Source organism: Felis catus, chromosome C1 (assembly GCF_018350175.1).
Source record: "Felis catus isolate Fca126 chromosome C1, F.catus_Fca126_mat1.0, whole genome shotgun sequence".
NCBI classification, from domain to species: domain Eukaryota; kingdom Metazoa; phylum Chordata; class Mammalia; order Carnivora; family Felidae; genus Felis; species Felis catus.
Window position 1 is genome coordinate 65002501 of NC_058375.1, and position 14279 is coordinate 65016779.

General features: G+C 38.5%; 1 protein-coding gene across 9 annotated transcripts in view; it reads right to left on the bottom strand.

Annotated features, from left to right (window-relative positions):
• ZZZ3 (zinc finger ZZ-type containing 3) overlaps window positions 1-8235 on the bottom strand; it is a 112932-nt gene extending 104697 nt beyond the window's left edge. For 8 of the 9 annotated variants that reach the window (XM_045036043.1, XM_045036044.1, XM_045036039.1 and 5 more), the window contains exon 1: window positions 8102-8235. The gene's annotated coding sequence lies outside the window, so the exon portion shown is untranslated. Of the gene's footprint in view, window positions 1-359; window positions 1260-8101 lie in introns of those variants that run through there. The other variant, XM_045036040.1, reaches the window with a different exon arrangement.
• Window positions 8236-14279: the final 6044 nt, after the last annotated feature.

Below are 14279 nucleotides of genomic sequence, written 5' to 3' on the forward strand. Positions count from 1 at the left end.
CCCTGGATAATACCATCAACCTAGAAAAAAGCAGTATTCCACCTTATTTATGAAACACAATAAATCTGCTTTCTAATGGGAAAGTGTATATGAACTGCAGGATAAGTTTTCCTTAAGCTTCTGACCAATTTAAAAAAATTAAAAAACTAGTAAGAAAAGTATAAATGAGTGCCAGATTACAATTAGCAACTACTATTTCCTGGATTAGTTCAGTGCCATTCTGTAAAATCAACGTATCCCTTATGAAGTAAGCAGAACTCCTTCTGATAGTAATAAAAGGTATAAATTATGTTTCAATCCCTTTAAATCGCATCCCAAGGTAGATCCAAGGTAGAAAGAAATTTCATCCCATCATTCACCTGCAATTCTCTTTATGGGATCCCCAAGCACAGGACACACATTTTTTCAAATATTTATTATGATTCCACACTTAGAAAGTTAATCTGGTATTTCTTCCTAGCATTAATGTAATCACACCAATCTGTAAACAACAGAACATGTTAGTCACTACTTAATAAAATAGTAACTTTGGAGCCTCCACAGTTTTAAAGTATAAATAGGTAAAAATATCTCCCTTGTTTAAAAAATTATTTTAAGATCTTGGATAATTATTTTGTAAAGAAAAAAACCATACCTTCATAAACAATAAGAACTTTCAATATTAAAAATGTTCTCCTTGGCATGAATTATGCCCTCACTAATGCTCACTCGGAATTTCTTAGAGTATTCATTACTAAATGTCAGTAAATGTGCCATACTGCTGTTCTTAACAACTGAAGAAAAAAGGTATTGTGATTCTGTAACTTAATTTCTAGAACTGCCAATTAGCACTTTTTCATTAAATAGATTGGAGGCTAATAATGATGTCAAACTACACATTGCTATTTAATAAAGGAAAACACCTTAAGCACACATCCTAAATTGTTGACCTTAGCAGTTTAATTCTCTAATTCCACAAAAATTTACCGAAGTAGTTTTTCTCTGTTTAGCCTCTAATACAGTACTCTTAAGTAGTTTCATATTTTGTCCATTCAAGAAAGGAGAAATTGCTTCATTTAATCCTACTAAATTCTGTGGTATGGGAAAAGAATTTCAAATTTTGGCTGACAAGAAAAAGAGTTATAAAACACTGTTTTTGTACAGAATAAGCTTTATTATCCTCAATTTGTAGAGTGCTCTTAAAAATCAATACAAAAACAAGTATCACAATAAAAAGACACCAGATCAAAAGAAAGATGTGTCATAAGAATCATCTAAAAATCAATACTAATATTTTTTTTAAGTTTGGGGTAAAAATAAATAAAATAAAAAACATTTAAAATATAAAAATGAAACACAAAACAATGAGAAAATAAAAATTATTTAATAGAGTTGAGACAATTACCAATTTGGAGAAAAACATTTATATTCTCACTTCACACCAGTATCAGATGAGGTAAAAAGTTCAATTTATTTAATCTAACTTAGAAAAACTAAAAGAGACAGTATTAAATCAGTATTGTTTATTTATTACATTTCCAGAGAAGCAATTTCAGAAGTTCAAAAGTGAACAACAAACTTAGGTCAAAAGATTTGGCTACTTACATTAATTTTGAAATTCTGTTTATCTTAATTCATAAATGAAATACATCTGTTAAGCACAATGTTTCACCTTAGTAATCTAAGAAAAAAGTGGTATAACTTATACTCTATTAAGTTTTTATAAATAATACTTAATGTAGAAGTATAGAGTAACAGCCACTTCAACATGAACATAATTTGATCCTTTTGATAGTGTGACGAATAGGTTTTATAAGCCTTTAAAAATACACTTAAAAATCACTTCTGGTGTTGGCAATATACTAGAAGATAATACTATACACAAGAAAATATCTTATGTATAAATGTTATTCACACTGTTATTTATATATGCAAAAATTTAGGATAGGGGAATGATACATCAACACATGGGACATCATACAACTATTTATAATTATGGTTATGAAGACTCATTGTGAGAATGGAAAAATGCTACCCAACATTAGGTTAGAAAGCAAATCATGGAATTAAATGTTTTATCCACAAGTATATAAAAGATGTGTTTTTAAAATAATGTAAGAAATATATCAAAATTTTAATATGGTGATATTAATTCCTCACATTTAAAATCCTCAAGCCAGTCATTAAAGTCATTAAAACACACCACATAACACACTTTCTACCTAAATCAAATACTATCTACCATTACTCTACCAATAAACAGAACACACAGTTTAAATTAACATATTAAAAGAAACTGAAAACAGGGAAGCAAAGCAACAAAGAAAATCCACTACAAAATGAAACAGTTCTCTCCTCAGGAAACTTATCAGGGCTAAGGATGGAGACTCAACTTCACGGTTCAAAACTAAAGGGGCACCTGGGTGGCTCAGTTGGTTAAGCATCCAACTCTTGATTTTGGCTCAGGTCATGATCTCACATCATCTCAGTTTGTGAGACTGAGCCCTGCATCAGGCTCTGCACCAACAGCATGGAGCCTGCTTGTGATTCTCTCTCCTTCTCTCTTTGCCCCTAACCCTCTCTCTCTCTCTCTCAAAATAATTAAACAAACATTAAAAAAAAAAAAACAACTATAGGGGTGCCTGGGTGGCTCAGTCGGTTGAGCTTCTGACTTCAGCTCAAGTTGTGATCTCACAGTCCATGGGTTCAAGCCCTGCGTCAGGCTCTGTGCTGACGGCTCAGAGCCTGGCACCTGCTTCGGATTCTGTGTCTCCCTCTCTCTCTGCCCTCCCCCGTTCATGCTGTCTCTGTCTCAAAAAATAAATAAACATTAAAAAAAATTTTTTTAATAAAAATAAAAAATAAAACTATAGGGACGCCTGGATGGCTCAGTCAGTTAGGCATCCAACTTCAGCTCAGGTCATGATCTCACAGTTTGTGAGTTGGAGCCCTGCATCAGGCTCGGTGCTGACAGCCTGGAGCCTACTTTGATTCTGTGTGTCTCTCTCTGCCCCTCCCCTGCTCATACTCTGTCTCTCTCGCTCTCTCAAAAATAAATAAACATTAAAAAAAAATTTTTTTTACTACAGAACTTAATTATACAAACTGGTCATTTACTGTTTCTAATTATTTGCTTTGAATATTCCTTCATTAATAAAGATGCTAGTCTTTAGACAACTGGTTATCACTGATATCAAATATTAAATGTAATAGAGCCTTATTTGGGAGGTAATCCCTTGAAATAATAAATAAGGAAATTAATAAATAGAGAAATGCAATAAAATAAAACACAGGAAATGTCATACACAATAGCATCATTTTTATTTGGTATCATCAGTTGAGTTCTATAGGTCAATTCTCCAGAAAACTGAAATGCATTAATTAACAAAGCTTTGAAAATGCTTACCCTTATAATAATCTTCTAAAAAGACACCAGTTTCTTACTTCCTTAAACACAGTACATAGAATAAAAGTTTATTTATGACTAAGGTCATCCTGTGACACACCATGTACTACACTGCTTGGCAACATTGTGATTCCCTCTGAAGTTAATGATTATAGGACTGCATGATGTCCCTATGTAATGGCCTTAAAACACTATTCTTCTATTCTTCTAAAATAGTTCCATCTATTTTTTAATAGTTTTTCTCCCCTTTCCCTTGAAACATAATTACATTTCAGCAATCATTGTGCCTAACTCCAATGGCCAATCCTGTGGATTATGATCTGTGGGCTAAAAAATCAGATAATCAATCCCGTTGGGACTGCAAAACTTATTTACTCCACTTAGGAATTTCTGAATAAAGACCACAGGCTTATGGTATTTGCTTACAGTTATTTTGATGCCTCAGGAAATCCATGCTGTTTCAAATGGCTGAGATCACTATCACTCAAAAAACGTTTGCTGAATTACTGAATATAACATAAATATAACAGAGTTTCCAATAATAATGAATGAATAGTTTGAGTGTCTCCTCAAGAAAAGTTACTGAACTCACTGGTCTCTGACAATACAAAAAAGATCTACCTAAATGAGAAAGAACAGCTAAAAAGAAAAAAACAGAGGTGAGAAGGGTAAGTTCAAATAAAATAGCAAAGTCTATACTTCCATGGTATTGGAAGTTAACACTTAAGACTCTGGGAAATACTCACTGTTCAATGTTTTTAAAGTATAATTACAGTAGTTATCAAAGTATTAACTACAGAAATTTGCACCACAATGTATACCACATCTATATTAAATACTACTTTAAAAACCAAAAAGTCTTCCAGCAAATACTTCTTGTAGTTAAATCCAAACTGAATTTTCCTATGAAGTTAGATAGATTTTTTTAAAAAGCACCTGCAACATATTTTCACTGACATTTCTGGCCAAGTAATTTCTGGTAATCTCTCTTGGGTACTGGTTCATGAAGAGTTAAGAAATAAGATTTATATTCTTGGTATATTAATATGTAATATAGGTATCACACTGTATAGTTTACAAAGTTATAGGTCTATGGAAATTAGCATTGCGTCAGGCCCTAAGAAAAAAATCCAAGTGAGGCCAAATCAGTATTGAATTATCAATGTTATTAATTTCCTCTCATCACTGCAGCTCATCAGTTCTCAGATCACTTCTGTGACAGTTAATAAATGAGAAAAGGAAAATAAAATTTCTTGGTTATTTCAGTTTTACTCAAGCAAACTCTAACCATATAAAATACATTCCTCTTCCTCCTTAGATTTTCTCAGTATATTTCTACCCAGTATTTCAGATAAATACTAATCTCTAAAAGACTGGTATTCCCAAGATCCACTACCAGAAAGTTTATTAATTACAAAAGTGTGAGAAATATATACAGTATCGCAAGGATCAGATACACATGGTAACTACCAAAGGCCCAAATACCAAGCACAACTTTGTAGATCCCTGTGCAAAGGCCATTATAGAATAGTGAACTTTGAGACCATTGCCATTTTGACAATTTCCTTCTAAAAATAATAAAATTTACTTCTAAAAATAATAAAATACACTCAACAAATGTTCTTAACAAGAGGGCTTTACCTAACTAAAGAATTCACAAAGTTGCAATTAAGTATCAAACTCAATTGCTGATTTTTTATGACAAATGATATCAAGCAATTTTTGAGATGGACTGAAACAGTCTAAAAATTTTAAGAGAAAAAAATGCCTAAAATTACTGATTCCAAATTCTAGTCAACTCAAATTGCCCTCCAACCATCGTGAATCTGCCTAGTCTTGGACCACAGCCCTGTCAACCTTCTACCATCCTCTTTTTTCTGTGCAACTTCTCCAATTCCATTTCAGTATCAAACTACACATTCTTTTCCTCTTTCCCTCATCACACCTTTCACACTCACTTTCATTCCCCAATTTTCCTAATTGGAACAATTACAAAAGAAAATCACACTGCCCAAGAAGAATAGATACTTTTGTGTAACTAATAAATAATACTGCTAGTAGGTTTGCGGGAAAAGTACAAAAAAACAATCACAAAATGCTGCAACTTCTGAGTATATGTACATTTGTCTGTATTCACTAATAATATACCTACCACTCTACTGTTGAGCTCAGTAAATTGCATGGTCAGAACTATTTAACTGAGCTGGTAACTTTTTAAAATTCCTATACACAAACTTGGGTTATAATTTAGAATATGTAAGTATCACAAAATATAAGCATAAATGTAAGGGTGAATGTATAACACAAGTACTAAATATAAAAATATAAAGCTCAACTGATAACATACTTATTTCTTTAAATTCTATTTTATTTTAGTGCAAAGCTACCAGCATACTAAATCTCCAGGACAAAAATAATGCTATCACTCAAGATACTGTCATAAAACCGAACCACCAAAAAATCATACTAAATCTCCAGGACAAAAATAATGCTATCACTCAAGATACTGTCATAAAACCGAACCACCAAAAAATCTGTACAATTTTTTTGTCTGGGCGCCTGTGTGGCTCAGTGCATTAAGAGTCTGACTCTTGATTTCGGCTCAGGTCATGATCTCATGGTTTGGGAGAGACTGAGCCCAGTGTTGGTCTTGGTGCTCCCAGGGTGCAGCCTGCTTGGGATTTTTTCTCTCTTTCTCTCTCTCTGCCCCTCCCTCTAAATAAAGAAATAAACAAATCTATTTTTAAAGCAAATATGCATATATTTGTCAAGACAATAGGTATGCATCGCTAAATGAAAATTTCGTGGAGTAGAAAATTTTTTACTGGTTGCTAATGTTGTGGTAGTGTATCTCAAAACACCACTCCACTTCCTCCTCTTCCTTAAAAAAAAAAAAAAATACATGGAATAATACACAGCTACTGCTAAGAGTGGTTACAGAGATTTAAGACTAAGTAAGGCAACTTAGCAAGAGTGTAACAGGGAGCGTTTTACTGTATATATTTCTCTGTATCAGTGTAAAGGCAAACGACACTTTTGTAGTTTTTTAGAAAAACAAACTTTGAGTGGATTACCTAGTTATCTCATTAATTATGTAATTAACTCCCCACTACAAATACTAAATAAATCCAAAGACTCATGAATACGAAATTACAAAATACGAAATTACTTGGCTCAAGAATACGAAAAGTAGGTATACTGTAAATTTATTTCTGATTCAGATATTGAAAGTTGGAGAAAAATTAATTTTATGTCAAACTCATTTAAAGAAAAACTGAACTCAAACTTTGATACCAAAGTTTATGAAGAGAAGTTTGGTTTTAATTAAAATTTTGACTTAAAACATTCCACTATTACTTGTAACCATGTGACCTAAAACAACCATCCCTGAACATCAAAGATGGCAACCTCATAATACAGTAGTAATCAAAATCCTATCGATAATTATGAGTTCATAGTCACGCACAAAATTAAAAGAACGATTTTATTCTGACATCAGTTATTGTCAGAGATATAAGGGCTCCTTCCAAATACTGCCAAAAGTTATTGTACATACAAAGTAAGTTAGAGTCGTGAGGAAGTTATCAATGACCAAGTAAGTGGGAGTAAATGATGCTCAGAGAGGAAAAAATAAAAGGCGCAGTAGTTTTAAGCGTCTGAAAATAACCAGTGGACTAAGGTACTGCGGCAGAAACAAGCGACAGAATGGTTAACAGGTCTGGAATTCTTTAGAAAATGGCAACAAGGGGGAAAACTGACATGAACGTTTGAAAGTTAACAGCAACGCTATCCTATGGAATCGTCACGACTGCGCGAGCATGGCTCTGGACTTCGAGGGAGTAAGACGGAGGGGTGGAACTATCACTGCGCTGGGGAAAAGGAGCCGGGGCTGAGGGGTGCAGACGCTTCTGCAGGTGGCGGAGCGCCCGAGGGGGTGGGGAGGAGGACCGTGTCGCCTCAATGAGGTCAATGTATTCCCTTCAAGACTAAAGGAAGCTGACCTAACACGTCTCCCGGCACCAAGAGGCACTCGCCCCCGGCCCCTCCCTAACAACTTGCCTGGTAGAAAGAGTTGCGGGTCCCAGGCCCCCGGAACCCAAGGATTCGCCATCCAGGACAACTGCTCTGCCAACAAGGTCCCGCGAGAATCGAGAGATCTCGCGATACAAACCCACTAGCATCTCGCGAGTTTCCCCTGGAACCAACATGGCGGTACAGTGAAATCGGTATTTCGGAACTTGGAAAGTGCTTCATTAAGGGACTTGAGAACGTGGATAACAAGGAAATAGCAGAAAGTCTTTTACGCCTTTTATTTCTCATCCTGTCCCCCCTAGTAGAGAGGAGAAGCGATAGAAAACCCTAAAACATCCAACGACCACGGTTAATACCACACAGACACAACAACCCTCGGCCTCAACCAGCCTCACAGGCTGTCACGTGGAAGGAGAGTCTCGGCGTGCCGTCACGTGGGCAGCTACTGAGCGAGCGCGCGCTGGTCGTCCTCCCAAGAGCCCTCCCCGCCCCCCTTTCGCCCGCGCACACGTGCGCGCGCACCCCCGCCCCACGTGGGGGTTTCGCCGTCGCTTCCAACCCACCCCCTCCCAGCACTGGGCTCTAAATCCGGGTCCCAAAGCCGATGGTGCCCCGGGTTCCCTCCTCCTCCATTCTCCCTACCCCACGTCTGGCCCCCACCACGTGCCCCGAGCGACTGCTCACCTTCCGCGCGGGGCAGGGCGCCGTGAGCTACTTGGGGAAGCGCCGCCGCCGTGGCCGCTCTCTGCCCCCGCCACGGCACTTGCTCGGGTGGCCGCCGCAGGAAGCTCGACAGCGGCGCCGCGGCGCTTCCAGGTGGGTCCCCGCCTCCCGCTCCTGCCACTTCCCGCAGCACCAGCGGCTCCTTCCGGTCCCCTCCTCTCTCTCTGGGACGGGCGGGCGTCGGCGGCTGCAGGCGAGCTCACTACACCGCCTGCTGGTAACCGCGGCCCGTGCAGCGCGGGCGGGCTAGGGGCCGCCGAGGTCCGCCCTCGCCCCTGGGCGAGGGTTGGTCTTCTGAGAGCAGGACCCAGTTCCGTCCCTACTATAGTCTAACTTGGCCCTACCCATAGAGGAAAGGAGTCGTTGTAGCTCCGCTGTTGGAAGTCCGCTCCATCGTGCCCTCTGTGGTCTCTTGAAAGGTTTGTACACACTGGCTCCCTTAGCGATGTGGTCTCAAGCTGTATGTTATATATGCTCCTGCCTACTTCATCGCCAAACACACAGCCCCCTCGCTCACTCCTCTGGCTTTCTGGCTATTCCTACAACACGCAGGCTCTCAGACTTTCAGCTTGCTGTTCCCCCTGGATAGAACTCTTCAGATTTCTTTTAACTCGTTGATGTTCAATGCGTAGTTCAAGTCCCTTCTCGAAGGTCAACATGAGGCTTCCAGGCCACTGTATCCAAAAGAACACACTTGTACCACCAGTCTTAACTCTCTTCACCTGCTTATATTTCTAAGCGACGGTTATCACTTACAGACTTTGTCGGTTTCCTGCCACCAAGAATGTGAGATCCATAAAGGCAGGGACTTTGTAACTTTTGCTTATTGCTATATCCCCAGACCTGTGTCAGGCACAAAGCAGTGATTAATAAATACTGTGTTAAAACATGTCCCTAGGGGTGCCTGGCTGGCTCAGTGTTCAGGACCCACCTTGGGTGTACAGATTACTTAAATAAATAGAAATAAATAAATAATAAAACATGTCAACAAACTACATTGGGCATGCAGGAAGATAAAGCCCAATAAACATTAATGGAAATAAGTACTTCCTTTGGGTTGATTGTTCCATTGACAATCCTACCATTTATGAGTGGTGGAAAAGCTGAACTACAATTTTCCCTGTTTATAGGAAAATTATATTCCAAAAATATAAAATCCAGTGATAGAAGCCATTTTAACTGGAGCTCTTATGCATTTGTCAAGTACTGCTTCATTGCTTTTGTTTTCCTTGTCTTTGGAACTTTTTTCCCAGGCAAATGAATGTATGTGCCTCCTTTTTTTTTCTGGTAAGTCATTAAATGTTGAATTGACTTTGTTTTGAGAGTTTAACTCAAAATAACATCTGCTTCCAGACAAAAGGTGACAGATATATTTTTATATTAACACATCAACTTGCCTTTACTGAACCTAATTGGTTCCAGGCCCTATTCTAGGACTAGAGTCACAAAAATAAACAAGGTTTCCCTACCTTGCTCTATATGTTTTAGAGCCAAGTTCTATGTATAATAACCATAACAACCATCTCTTCTTGAGTCATATGTGGCAGGCAGTCTGCTATGTACTTTTTATCACTGATTCTATTTTAATCTTCCAATGTTCTAAGATAGATACTGTTAATGTTAGGCACCAAAATGTACTTCTCAGATACCCTTCAGAAATGAAGGACTTATTACCCAGTGGCCAGGAGTGTTGCCCACAGACAGCCATTAACTGTCAACCCCCTTCTGGTGTTGCTCAGTGTTACACCTCTTCCCAAGGAGGCCACATCCAAAGACTGATCAATATAGAGCCACTAATAGTATCTATCAGGATTGTTGGAAGGACTGGCCCTCTCACCTCAACTTGGGATAATTCTGGTGGATCATCCTATATGCAGAACAACTTGTATCAACTGTTGCATCCCATTAAGACTACATGACTGCTTGACTTCTTCTGCTGCCCAGTTCTTCCCTAACCTCAAAAGTGATGATCCTAAGAGCATTTCCTAAAAAAATCTACACACTAATCACGTAAGTGTCTGCTTCTTGGAGAGCCCAACCTATGACACTATTCACATTTTTCTGGTGAGAAAATAGGCTTAGAGAGTTATGTAATTTGCATAAATTTGAACTGCAGAAGGCTCTATGTAGAGATATAAATATTGTGGGAACAGAGGAGGGTTGGGAAAGGCTTTTTACAAGGGTTGGCATTCAGGTTACAGCATGAGTCTGCAAAGCAGAGAAAAAAAGACCATTCTCAGCTAAGGGAACTGCATGATTGAGAGTATGTAGGAATGTGAGAGGGGAACTACAAGTAGCCCCAAGTGGCTGGGTTCTAGGGTCTTTGGAGCAAGCACTTAAGGGGTGAGGGGGATAGACTAGTTCATTGATGGTAAAGAAGATGGCCAAGGAGAGAAAATTCTAGGCCTGGGTGTAGATCCTGGCCAAGCAGAAAGGGATAAGAGCCCCCCTTAGATCTTCAATTATCTAAGAGGGGGGGAAAGGAGCTCTCTTGCACTCAGAAAAAGAAACCACTGCCAAGCTTACTAGTGAAGGTCACTCCCTAATTATGATATATCCCATATGCTCTTGGTTGTTTTCATCTAGGATCACAGAATACTGAAGATGGAAGAGACTTCAAGATCATCTAATTCAGGGATTTGCACAATATTTACTGGAGCACTGGGATTCCTTTTACACACATAGTCTTCTGCCAGAATCCAATACTTAATCCAAATAAAATGACCTAGGAATTGGCAACCACTGACATCTGCCTTTAAGGCACTGCCTCAGAACATGCTTAGAAAACCATTTATGTAGTTAGTTCATTCATTCATTCAATAAGCATGCTAGTTGCTGTACAAGGTGCTGGAGATACAGTAGTAAACAAAGCAAGCATAGACCCTACTCTTACAGATCCTGTAGTCTAAGGAGGGAGACTGACATTCAAGATATAATCATACAGACACACCTGTGTGGCTCAGTCGGTTGAACATGCAACTCTTGATACCAGCTCAGGTCATGATATCATGGTTCATGATATCTGCACTGACATTGTGGAGCCTGCTTGAGATTCTCACCCCACCCCACCCCTCCTCTGTTTGTTCTCTTTCTCTCAAAATAAATATATTTTTTTTAATTTTTAAAGAATCACACAAATACTGTACATAAATTAAAACTAGAGGCACCTGGGTGGCTCAGTCGGTTAAGCGTCTGACTCTTGATCTCAGCTCAGGTCTTGATCTCAGGGTTGTGAGTTCAGGCCCCTCACTGGGCTCCACTCTGGATGTAAAGCCTACTTAAAAAAAAGTTTCAAACTGATAAACACCATGAATGAAAATTACAGGTGACTAATGAAAATATGTCCATATGCTCCAAAGTACATGTTCTGAGGTCTTTAGATAGAAGAAAAAGGGAAGGCTTCCTGAGGAAATAACATCTAGGCTGAATGAAACCAAAAGTGTGAATGTGCATTTAGGAGTTAGGCAGAAGGTATAAAACATTACACAGAGAGAGGTTGATGGAAAGGCCCCTAAAAACACGGAACTACTACCACCAGAAATAAGCTGCTACTTTTACTGTGGATATATATAAAATATGAAATGTACCCTAATCACTTTCATTAGCTCATGCTTTCCATGTCATATCGTTCGGAGATGGTTATATAATTTATTTAAACGTTTTTCTCTTTGGGGGTATTAAGGCTATTCTACTTTCCTGCTATTACAAATGATTGGTTTGACAAATGCCCTTATATCCAAATATGTATCTAGGTTATTTGAGGGGCTAAATCTCCAAGATTTAGGTAGCTGATTGAATTTCTTAGTATGTTAAAAGGGAGTCTAGGATTCCTGGGTTGTGTGACCAGAGAGATGGAGGTGTCACTGAAGACCATAGGAAATACCATAAGTAGGAGCAGGTTTAGGGGAGGAAATGATGTCTGCCATTAGGGTATACTGAATTTGAATTAACTCATACATCCAAATGAAGCTGCCCAGGAGTCAGCAGAATATATAGATCTGGGATGCAAGCCCTAGGTCATAACTACAGGTACAGATTTGTGAGTCTTCAACATACAAACAGAAACTGAATCCTGGGTTTAGATTATCCAGGAAGAGCACAAAGAATGAGAAGAATTGAAAATGTAGAACAAAACCTTGAGAAATTCAAACATTTGGAGGCAAAGGAAAAAAAAAAGGACAATTACAGAGGAGAAGCAAGAGGCAAGAACAGTAAAAGAAAAACTGGGATAGAATAGTACCTCCAAAACCAGGGAGAAGGTAATTTGAAAGAGAGCCATCAACATTAATTAACAGAAATTTACCAGCTACAGATTTTGTGCCATACACTGTGGTAAGCACAGGAGTGAACAAGACAAATCCTTTTGGTGCTTACTGACTAGTGGGGAAGACGTTGTACACTGCCCAAAAAAACAGTATATTTGGCATATTTTTTAAAAATTATCCTTGGGGTGCCTGGGTGGTTCAGTCAGTTGAACGTCTGACTTCGGCTCAGGTCACAATCTCGAGGTTCTTGAGTTCAAGCCCTGCATCAGTCTCTGCTAACAGCTCAGAGCCTGGAGCCTGCTTCAGATTCTATGTGTCCTTCTCGCTCTCTGCCCCTCCCCCACTCGCACTCTGTCTCTCAAAAATGAATAAACATTCTTTAAAATTTTTTTTTTAATTATCCTTGCTTATTTCTAAAAATACTTACGGGGCTTACCAAAAAAATTAATACAATAGACAAAATCAAATTTAAAATGATTAAAATGGGTAAGTTGAAGTAAAATAATGCACAAAAATACCTATTCTAGGGTCCTGAGCACTGCTTCAATTCTGGCATACCTTGTAACAAGGAAAAACAAGATCATTTATGACAGTGTCAGCATCCATAGGATAACAAACCAGTTGCTCAGGGGAGGCATTACTATTCCCAGTACTAAGATCAAAGATAAATTTGTCCCACAATTTATCAAAACAAGATTATGTCATATGGTGAACTGTATCCTCAACAGCTTTACAGTAAATCCAACAACTAATTTTGTGGGACTCTTTATTACAACATCTCTCCACGTAGGCTGAAGGCAATTCTATTAAGCTTGAAAGAGGGCAACAGCATAGCCCAGGTAAGAAACTTAACAGTCTAATTTAGCAAAGGAAAGATTTGGAAATATTGAAAAGGATAAATGAATTATAACAATTCTTCAGATGATCCCCCCATTCCTTCATGATCCTCCATTCATCCTCCAGGGATGGTACAGTCCATAGATACTAATCTCTGGGATCTCAACTGACCACAGGAGAACCAAGTTAGTACTGGTTTCAACATTTATCACATCACAGATCCTGAACCACTTTCTTTTTCTACGATTCATTTATAGAGTGATGTTGAAAAAGTCCCTCAAAAGAAATCCTAGAATGATTAAATTGCCATTTTGCAACCTGTAATGAAATCATTGATTCAGGGAATACTCATCAGTAGATAAAATTATTAGTGGAAAAGTTGATCAGTACCTTTACAGTGGAAGAAAGAACGCTTTACTGGGTTCTGACCATCTGAACCCAGATTAATCCTTGTAGCACTAAAGTGGAATAACCAAGTATGTGTGACCCCCTCCTGCTTTTCCCTTGCTTTACCAGGTTGGTCAAATGTGTGAGATGGTTATATTGGGATCTCCCAGTGAATGGTCACCTAGTATTCAGGCCCCTATATAGTTCCTTCCCAATAGAGGATAGCAGAAATGACAGTGTCAGTTCCAGACCTAACCGTTTAGAACCTTACAGCTTTTTCTTTCACCCTTTTGGAATCCTCTAAGTAAGGAAAATCAGGCTATTCTTGAGAGCAGCCACATGGAGAGGTCCTGGAGGATAAGATCCTATGGAGACCTTGATGGAAATGAATGTTGTGGCTCAGCCAACAATCAGCACCAAGGCTCCAGTTATGTCAGGAGCCTTTTTGGACTTAACAACATAGCATATCTGCCAGCTCAGTGCAGCCTCATGAGTGACTCCAGACAACCCACAGAATCGTGAAAAATAATAAATCCTTGTTTTAACCAACTTTTGAGGGCTTTGTTATACTACAAAAGATAGTCTTCAACCTGAGTAGCATCATGACTGCTGTTAGAGAACTATACATGCTGTTATATTCATGAACAGTT